Source organism: Cydia strobilella, chromosome 1 (assembly GCF_947568885.1).
Source record: "Cydia strobilella chromosome 1, ilCydStro3.1, whole genome shotgun sequence".
Taxonomy (NCBI): Eukaryota; Metazoa; Arthropoda; class Insecta; order Lepidoptera; family Tortricidae; genus Cydia; species Cydia strobilella.
Genome location: NC_086041.1, coordinates 27,752,747 through 27,763,968, shown reverse-complemented (window position 1 = coordinate 27,763,968; position 11,222 = coordinate 27,752,747). Strand labels below are relative to the sequence as shown.

Below are 11,222 nucleotides of genomic sequence, written 5' to 3'. Positions count from 1 at the left end.
GTATTGAAAAAAAACGTTTCAAATTCAGAATAATAAGCGTTATCTTAGTCATAGATTGCTTCGACCAAATTTATTTACGATCCAAAAAACATCATTTATGCTATCCGAATGTCACCACATTCGGATAGCAAAGCAGCTGCATTATTGCAGTGCTGCAGTTGACGCGGGCGTTGTCATTGTAAATTCCCTTAATTAAATGAGTCTTTTACTTTAAGCCTAACACTTTTTACAAAATACCTACTTGCTCCTGTAGTATCTGTATCTTAAAGGCCAGCAAGTACAGCAATACACTTACAACCCCTGTGGTGTTGCCCATGGTGACGGTAAACGCTTACTATCAGGCAATTCGTCTACTCGTTTGCCTACTATTACATTATAAAAACGTTTTCGTATTACTTTATATTAAATAGGTACTTAGCTAAATACCTAGCACTAAACTACTACTAAAATGGCCTAGCACTAAGAGCGTGCGACTTTCAATCCGGAGGTCGCGGGTTCAAACCCCAGCTCGTACCAATGAGTTTTTCGGAACTTATGTACGAAATATCATTTGATATTTACCAGTCGCTTTTCGGTGAAGGAAAACATCGTGAGGAAACCGGACTAATCCTAACAAGGCCTAGTTTCCCCTTTGGGTTGGAAGGTCAGATGGCAGTCGCTTTCGTAAAAATTTGTGCTTATGCCAATTCTCGGGATTAGTTGCCAAGCGGACCACAGGCTCCAATGAGCCGTGGCAAAAAGCCGGGATAACGCGAGGAAGATGATGATGAGCTAAATACCTCCCGGCGCTTCACTGACTTGCTTATTCAAAATGTCATTATCTTGGATGTTGACATGGTATAATAATATACTCCGCCTGGTACTCTCTTCCGAGACTCGCGAACCACGTGACTGAGGCTTGTGTCAGTCACATGGTTCGCGAGTCTCGGACGAGAGTACCAGGCGGAGTACCTATATTATTATACCATGAATGTTGATATCAAACACAGAGTGTAAATTCGAGAGCAATATGGAATTATGGACACATAATATTGCTCATATAAAATATTTACGCTGTACATGTTATAACTACAGATGTTACATGTCTATTGTTCGAAATTATTATTGTTACGAATTGTAGGTATGTACAGAAAAAGTAACAATCTAGCGTGGAAACTGTCATGCAGGGCTGCATACCATGTACGCTCCATTTTTACTTACAGTGTGGCTACCACCAGTTTGGCACTGACATAAACGCTATCGAGAACGTAACTTACTTTCTATGCATCTCACTCGTACTCGCATATTAGTGCGAGCGCGCGAGATGTAAAGAAAGTAAATCACGTAGACTTTAGCATATAATTATGTCAGTTTTGACACTGGGGTGCATAGAAAGAGCCCCCACGCAGGGGTGCAAGGAGGAGGAGGAGGAGCCTCCTCACAAGACGCAATATGAGCAAATGATGTGTTTTTACGATACATCCAAGCGTCCGCGCAACCTGGGCATTACGGTCAACTCTTGTGTTGACCAGCAAATCCTTCCACCACGATGGTTTCAACAAGTTCTAATACGAAATTATACATGCGATCAAAAAATGCACTTTTCAGCGCCAGCCTTGACTGTCGTCTCTATAAACATAGAGCGCTTCTCGGGTGACAAAGCACAACTTCTGTCTGAAATGTGCCGCGAGACACAGTGTCACGTTTTATGCATTCAAGAAACCCACCGTGACACAGGCCATCTTCTTCTTCTTCGTCTTTGCCTTTATCCCATTATTTGGGGTCGGCTCTCCTCGTTCTCATGCGCCAGGACCGTCTGTCCTGGGTTGTCTGTGGATTTAATTGGGCTCGTTCTAAATCCTTTGACACGGTGGACCACCAAGTAGCAGGCCGGCGCCCTGGTCCTCTTTTGGTTTCCTGAAGGGCCAGCGCCTTTTTCACGACATGGTCATCGCCACGCCTCATAACATGTCCATACCACCTCAGCCTCTGTTCGGAGAGTTTCTCAGTGATGGGCGCTATTTTGAAACTTCCTCTGATGTGCTCGTTACGCACTTTATCAAGTCTAGTTACACCCGCAGCCCATCTCAGCATCCTCATTTCGTTGGTATGGACTTTTTGTTCACCGTGACACAGGCCATCAATGGCTGCATATACGCGAACTGATACTCGCAGCTTAAATTCCGCATGCAAAACAAGGCAGCGCGATCTTTACAAGACCGGACACCCGGATTACTTCTTCTTATGTCCTGAGGGAAAGTATGGAGCTTATAACCCTAGACATTAGTCAATGTACGATTACTTCAGTCTATAAGCCACCTCCACACTTTCCAGCCTTGGGACGTATCCCCACTAGGCGACCAACGGCCGACAATTATCATAGGCGACTTTAACAATCACAGTACTACGTGGGGCTACCGAGACTCAAAAGCAGATGGTGAAAAAGTGGATGTATGGGCAGAAGCGAACGGGCTGATACTTCTGCATAACCCCAAACTACCTTCCTCCTTCAACAGCGGGTGCTGGAAGCGGGGCTACAACCCTGATCAAATGTTCACAAGTGTGGCACGGCTCCCCAAACGATGATACACATGCTGTCCTGCCCAGCGAACCCGCACACATGTTCCGAGCAAGATTTACGGAACGCAACAGACAGGGCGTTAAGCGCCGCTACCTTCTGGTCCCGTTAGATATAAAATACGAAACCATCGACACGAGAAGAAGAAGAAGTTTTGACACTGTTAGTGACTCATGGTACGGGTACGGTTGCAGCTGTCACTAATAAGTTGTGCGGTTTACGAGTCAGTCGTTTAATCGGTCACCGTTAAAATACTATTTCCTGTAGGCCGAGCACATGATTGACGCGACAGTATCTCGCCGCAAGATAGACTACCCGTCTTTTGCCAACTGTATGAATTAAAGGGGGACGGGTAGTCTATGTCGCGGTGAGATACTCTCGCGCCAATCATGTGCTAGCCCGGCTGATACATTATTTCAGTTCCAGTGTCTACAAAAACAGAGCATTTGCAAATTTAAAGCTTTGTTTTTTTTGAAGAAAAACAGCATGAAACCTCTCCCAAATCATTTACTAAAAACAAAAGTCGGTCGGGGCTTCAAAAACATCAATGTTTGGACGGTTGAGTAAAATTCCGGGAACGGGAATAATAAAACAACATTACAAATGTGTGCACGTGCTGCGATCGGAAAACTTCTTACTCACGTATTCGTACAGGCAAACTTTGCAGAGGGGCCTAACTAAATTTATCCGTGCGTCCCGACCATTAGCGACTTTCTGCCTTAAAGATCAGTTTCCTGGTTAAAAGTGACTGACAAAAGAAAACAATAAAACGATCTGAATTTAATTCCTATATTTAATGTAACAGAGCGTAGGTAATGTAGATATCTGTTATCAGAATTGAACACCTTATACCAGAAGCTAACTGGACTAAAATATTCACGCCGGCTAAGTATTAAACCTTTTCACCAATATATCATCAAACGCGTTTACAAACATTTAGCGAAAACAAGTCTCTGGAGGTGAATCTTAAAGTTGTAATGTGACCGACCGAAAATTCTAATTTAGGAAATTGTCCCATAAGTCGGTTTTGATTTTCAATTTGACACAAGAATCCAACAAAATGACAAATTATCTAAACGAATGACAACCTTAAGCGCTCTTAACAGACTCACAATCTGCTTAAGTTGCGTCGACAATGTTAATTATATCATTTTGCAGTCCAAATTTTCCTTACTTAAGAACGCCATAATAAGATAATATTTTTTCATCACATTCGCTCAGTAAATGTGGAAATTGCACGCAGGCTTAGCGCGATCTATAGAAAAAGCGTTTTCCCTAGGGAGTTATGTAGTTTCTAGTATTATAATTAACAGTTTTTTGTCTTTATACTTCATTTTTGTATCGCAAGTGTGATGAAAAACATTGTGTGTAACTCGGGGCGTAATAATATTGCAAACTCGAGTTTATAAATCGTTCCGGCAAGCCGTCGCGATTTAACTATACTCTCGTTTGCAATATTTAACTTACGCCCCATAATGTTGCACAATGTACTATATTTTTAATGTAACTAATGTTACTCTGAGCCACGAAAACTGTGGGTTATTTCTATTTGTACAGCGTAGAATTTCTACAACAATAATATACACACATATTGCTTACCCTCCGTCAAGTAAGAACATACATATATCGGCATAGCTTTAAGTATTAAGGTCTTCGTAAGTAAATCATGAAAGAGAATCACTGGGGCAGAAACAGGTCAATGAAGATGAAAGGATAACTTAGACGCCTATGGCTGAGACCAGTCAAAATGTCACACAGGAATCACAAAAGGAGGCTTGACTTTCTCCTACTAGTGGCAAACTTGAAACATCAAAATAGCAGTAATAGAATTTTGTTCTGTTTTTAGGTTACATAAAATACCAAGACGATATCACGTCTGTGAAATGTAAGTAGATAATACTTAAGTACCTAATGCTGTTAATATTAATGTTCTTTTGCAGTAAGTAGCATAATATACTTATATTATTTTATAATTTTAAAACGAATACGGGACTTAATCGCGTAAAACTTACGTTTATTTATAGCCTGACGTTTCGAACGTGACGTTACGTTCGTCGTCACCAAGACTGGCGAGGAATTGTATCAACATCTTTCGGCGCGGGTTTTGAACCACCGACACTCTTGATCTTGATTATTTAGGTACTTGTACGCTAGGGTTGTCACGATCAAGATCGTAGTCACGGGTAGCTCGCAAAACCCGCACAGCAAGAAGATATTGATACAATTTCCTCGCCAGTCTGCCTGTGATCACAAACATAACTTCATGTTCGAAACGTCAGGCCATAAAGAAACGTATTAAGTTTTACGCGATTAAAAGGAAAGGGGACGGCCGCTTCTCCATACAAACGTAGTCCCCATTTGCCTCTCTGGATATTGACATTATCGAAAATGTTTTTACATAATTTGACGTATATTAACCATAGCTATACCCCTACGTTTGATTTTTTAAAATTTTTTGATTATTTAAAACATTTGGAGCGGAATACAAATTTCATACAAATTTTTAAATTTTTAATTTTTTCATACAAACTTTCATAATAAATTAAAAATCATAGCTGTGGTTGATATACAACAAATTGTTTCAAAAATTTTTCAATAATGTAGTTCAACTTTAACCTGTATCTCAAAACTTCAACTTGCCATAACTTCTTCATTTTTATTAACATTTCGGGGCCTCTTCGAAATTTGGGGTACTTGAAATATTAGAAAGTATTTTTCATTCTTGAAAGTGAAAAAAGTACAAAAAAAATATTTTTGGTTAACTTTAATCTGCCGATGCCACTTTTTTGAGAATCACTCACATATTTAATAATTGACGCTCAATAAAACTGAACCTTCCATGTTTATAATAGGTACTTTATTTTGTTTGAAGTGGCAATTAAACTAAAAATAAATTTCCAACAACAAATGCCAGTGGACAGTTCCCTCCCACCTCGTGCTAGTTCAAAGTTTCCCTGTTCCCAGGGACCGGTAATAAAATTACGCGCAATTATTCCCCGGGCTCGGGCTGGCCATTTGGCGCACCCGCGCTGCCTTTCAGAGTGATTCCAGTTAAATCTTCCCGCGCTAGAAATAGAAGTCCTGGAAGAAACTTAGACGACTTGACGACGTGTGACCTGATTCTTGAAGAATCTTGATTCAAGGATCGGTTGTTGCGTTGCCAAGTAATATATTTAGTAGCTCGCTTTGTTTAAAAAAGCTCCTTACCCAACTACATAAATGTAAAGAAAAAAAGAATCGCTAATAATACATATTACTTACAATGTACTTATCTCTTGTATGTACTTACAGCGAGCTGCAAAAGTGCTCATTATAAATTAAATCCATTCATAAACTGGCCATGCTATTTTGCAGGTCGTTGTACGAACTAGTATATACCTACATATTATATTAATATAATATAGGTATGTGGTGTAAGTTTCTACATAATTGTGTTTGTTTTAAGCACGTTTTGCATGCTCAGCGAATGTTTAATGTATAAGATTAAGTTTGATTTGCCTCAGCTGTAGGTGTCATGAATTATAGACTTAGGGTCGGTTGCACCAAACCGTCTGTCATCGTTAAAGAGTTCGCTAAATTTTATTGTATGGGAAGTTTCATAGTTCACGGCCAATTGCTGTTGATCAGTCTGTCAAATGCGGAAGGTGCAACTGGCCCTTAGGGTAGCCAGTGGTTATTTTTACAAGCTGTAACTTGACATGTTCGTATGTAACTTTTTTTTTTTCAAATACAAACCATTTTTCAACCACTTCCTGATATCTCATGAAGCTGAAAATTTGCATACGTATGTAAGTCGGGTGACAATGTAATATAATAGTACCATCGAGCTGATCTGATGATGGAGACAGGAGGTGGCCATAGGAAATCTGTGATGAAAAACGCAACCTAATTGTGTTTGGGATTTTTAGAATTGTCTCGATGAGTATTAGTTGCTTTTGGAAAGAAAAGTGCAGTCAGCAATAAAAGCTTGTACCAAAACTTATTTTTTTGCAAAAATTCGCTATTTTACATAGACATATATATTACTTCGTAAAGACCGGCCTTACGAGCACTACAAATGGGGCCGATACATTGGAGTCAAAATCGCATTTAGTTACACCAGCGCGCTCAGTCGTGTGGCGAATTGCGCAGTGGAAAGGCGTTACCATTGGTGTAAACAAAGTATAAGCGTATGCATACAATTCCGACCGAACACCGACGCCTTTCCACTGCGCAATTCGCACGACTTCACACTACTGAGCGTGCTGGTGTAACTAAATGCGATTTTGTTTGACTCCAATGATTCAGCCGCATTCGTAGAGCTCGTAAGGCCGGTCTTTACGAAGTAATATCTAGTCTATGCTATTTTATTGTTAAAGATTAGGGCGGGTTGAACCACCAACCAACCACGTACCTACTACCAAAATCTGTTCTATCAGTAATTTATTAGTACAATTTTCATTTTATCAAATCGGCTCGAGAGGTACCTGTACTAAATAAATAACATAAGATGTTCTCAAAATTTACTTTGTTCTCCCAGCAATTTACTTGTAAAAACGATAGCGTGTTTGCAATGCTTTGATTAGAATCTAAATAGGTAACACAAAAATAAGTCGTAAAAAATTAAAGTAATGAAGTAATCACTTCCAGTTGGCAACAATTACGTTACAAGAAGGGGTAGCTGTCGGCATATTGTGTACAAAGTGGTGTCGCAGTCGATTTTAAACCAAACTTAAATTTCATGCGACAGTATCGAGGCCATGAAACATTTTTAGGTTTCGTACCAAAAAAGGAAGTCTGAGCGTTTGTCAAGGCCTTTTTTCTTAGAAAGTATCAAATTGAAATTAATATGACATTCTCTTCTCAGGTCTTCCCCTCAAAGCTAACAGTAAAAATAAACTTCTAAGTCAAGGCAACTCAGGGCAACAGGCAACAAGACATGTTTATGTCACATATTTCATACAAAAATACCTAGGTACTTACTAACTTCTTGTTGACCTAGAAGTAGAAATACGAAATATTGAAATTTGACAAGAAGTGTTATCTTATAAGAAAAAAGTTATAAACGCAAGTCTAGTTTGGTAGGTATGTACTTACGAGTATAATACCTATAGCTAGCTATAACTACCATACGTAAAAACGTAAGAGTGCAACGGCCAAAATTGTTACCTATCTACATTCGAGTCAATAGAAGTGCCGATGCCTGATGGTCAGCGGGATATTTGATGGTAATTGTAACTTTACAATAATCATTCATACATTCTAAAGGGGCCCACTGACTATCATCGGCCTGTCAGTTGTTCGGAACTGTCAAATTTTTGTTCTAACTGACAGGCCGATATCCGGCGGACTGATAGTCAGTGGACCCCTTAAGGGGGAAAACTAAGCTTCATTTAGATGAGTCCGACTCACGATGTTTTCCTTTACCAAAGATTTACTCGTAAGTCGGATCATAAATATTAAAATATATTTCGTACATAAGGTTCAAGCAATTCATTCATATTATGAGTTCGGACTTCAAAATTAAGACCTCCGTTTGCAAACCAGGTTTCTTTTTTGAACTGTCAAAACGATTTTGCTACTATGGAATTTATATGAAACATTAGCATGTGACGTCACAATCAAATTACCTACTCTTTATAGTTTCATACGGGTTTTAAAATATAATTTGTGTCTAAAAATAACTGCTGTCTACGTTTCTCTATTAATCTTCTAGTGCTTTATTTCATGCATGGTGTAAAATAATTTATTTTAAATACAGTCAAATACCCTATACCTTCATAATTCGAGAAATCAATTAGGTGTTAAGTGTGCATTACGCCACAGATTAATAAATAGTATTACGCCTGCGTTCACAATAACAATAAATATAACATGAAGGAACTATTGAAACCATTTCTTAAAGGTTTGTGAATTTATAGTTGATTTAAAATTTAATATTGGTTAACATTAATTAATAAACCTCTGAATGAACCACATGCGAAAAAATAAAAAAATGAACATTTATGTGCATTGCACTCTATGAATGAATGAATGAATGAATGAATGTTTCTTTATTCAGGCAATAGACCCATTACATATAATACAATAAAACATAAAAACATAAAAAGAAATACGGTAAAAATAAAATAGAATAAAAATATAATAAAATAAAACTCACTAAAAACTAAAAAACTAAACTACTTACGGTTCGGTTGCTGATGCGCGGACAACCAATGCAGGAAAAACGCATTTTGGTAAATGTTTTCATTTACTGTCACAATAAGCCTATTATTAGAAATGCGTACCCTGTTCCAGAACGACGCTATTCGGTTTCTAATAATGGCAAAGAAGTCAGGTACCCTGGCTTCAACAAACATCGCTGACGCACTGCAGAACCGTGGTTGTTTGGTCAGAATTCGCAAAGCGTCATTGTACTGTACTCTAAGGATGCTGTAAGCTTTTCGTGTATATTTCGTCCATAGTTGGCTATAAAGGTGTTCATATTATTTACTGTGGCTGATGAATTTTAACCACCTCAATGAGGGCTACCGCATTTAATTTCGCCGCTGGGGGCGCTAGTGTAGATGGAGGTCTTTCAAAAAGTCAAATGCATAGAAGTTTTGGGGGTTTCAAGCTTTTTTATCGGGAATTTTCACTCCTTGTTCATAATTTGTGGTAAATCTTTGTCCATCTTTGATTAATCATGGTAAACAATAGATATAGCTCAATAAATGTTAGTGGTTTTAAAAAAGTGCAAACTAAAATATATGCAAAATTAAACATGTTGAAAAAATGGCACATTTAGACGTTAAAATACTTTTGTGTATATTAGAACGTATTGACTTTATAAAAATAAGCATAGAATAATTTTGAGAGCACAAAAACGGTAGCCCTCATTAAAAATTTGTGGAACATTCTTATAAAATTGGTATAAATATTTCCTGTTATTGTAGTCGTCAAGACTTCCAATAGTGATCACAATATCCAAAACAATTTAAGATGGCCATAAAATAATTTGTTTGTAATCTATAACCCTTCAAGTGGCGCCAGTGAAAACGCGAAAAGTAGTCAAGTGGCGCCGCGGATTTGCGCAAAAACAGTCACGTGGCGGGGCCCCGATGTGTGGTCACTGCAGATTAAGAAAATTTTACAAAATACTAGTTTTTTGTAATTTTTGTATTGCTGAAAGCATTTATTCAGGCAGGCAGGCGGTTTTTAATCGACATACATTAACCCTCTTTTGCTTTAAGTACCTTTATGTACTTTAGAAATAAAATGGAATTATATTTCATTTTATAAATTAATGCAATTTGGATTTCATTTAGTTCCGTTTAATATCACCGCTCAAGCGAAACGACAATATTATACATCCTCAAATATTTCAATAGTTGTGACTAGTGTACCCTTTTTATTATTAAATAATAATATAAGAACTAATAAAGAATATACGTAATTCTCTTTACTCAAATAACGGGATATTTGCTGTTACCCATTTAATTATTGTCTTCCATTCTTCCACTATTGTACCACGCTGCGTCCATCTCACGTGACTAAGGCCGTTTCTAAGTGAACCTCTAAGCTGCATTTTATTCGTTTTCACAAAGAACCCGGGCGTAATTACATTTCTTGAAGTAATTACTATTTTCTTTGTCGAAGTATTTCTTGCTACTTGTTTCAACCTCTTCGCTGTAGAACTCTTTGATGAATTTCTTTCATTTGCGTGTCCTCTCTTCTTAATTGTGTTGATAAAAGTTTTCTTAGGAAATCCTTTTAGAAACAAGTTATAAGTAATTTGTATAATCCACCTAATTATATTAACAATAAATATGTTCAGTGTATCATAACCCTGTTTTCTTATGAGCAAAATCTTATTGAATGATGAATATTTCAGGATTTCTGTTAAAAACCATGAAACGTAAAGCATTTCCATTATGGTTATACCAAAAACCGGCAAAGTGCGAGTCGGCCTCACGTTCCAAGGGTTCCGTAGAACATTACAACAACAACAATATTTAAACAATGTATATTTTATGTGAAACGTAAGTGAAATGTCATTAAAAAACGCGTAGGGGTCGGATCAAAAACTAAGTAATTAAGTCCGACTTGACTGCACATTTCTAATAGGTTTTCCTGTGATCTATAGGTAAAGATCTTTATTGTGTATTTTTGTCTTGACCCAGTAGTTTCGGAGATAAAGGGGGGGGGGGGGGGGGGGGGGAATTAATGGTAATTTTTTGCCTATTTTCTTGAATAACTTCTAAAATGTTTATCCTAAAATTATAAAAAATATATATTTGAGAATCTCATAATGAGCTCTTTCATTTGATATGTAACATGATATAGTTTGAAAAACTTTATTTTTAAATTTTCTCATTTACCCCCTAAAGTTTCCCCCGTGTTTAAAATTCATTTGTTTACGTTACATATGTCCGTCTTTGGGTCATAAACTTACATATGTATACCAAGTTTCAACTTAATTGGTCCAGTAGTTTCGGAGAAAATAGGCTGTGACAGACGGACAGACAGACATACAGACGCACGAGTGATCCTATAAGGGTTCCGTTTTTTCCTTTTGAAGTACGGAATCCTAAAAAGGCTCAAAATCAGAAAAAAAGCTGTGACGGTGGGCTACAACCCAGAAATTTACAGAGATGTAAATTACGACATTGCCCACCGCCAAAAATGTTTTACCCAACTGCGTACA

At 37.7% G+C, this 11,222-nt stretch overlaps 1 protein-coding gene across 1 annotated transcript in view; it reads left to right on the top strand.

Annotated features, from left to right (window-relative positions):
- Positions 1-11,222, top strand: part of LOC134744107 (uncharacterized) — a 71,704-nt gene that overhangs the window by 27,587 nt on the left and 32,895 nt on the right. The gene's annotated exons all lie outside the window — the stretch shown is intronic.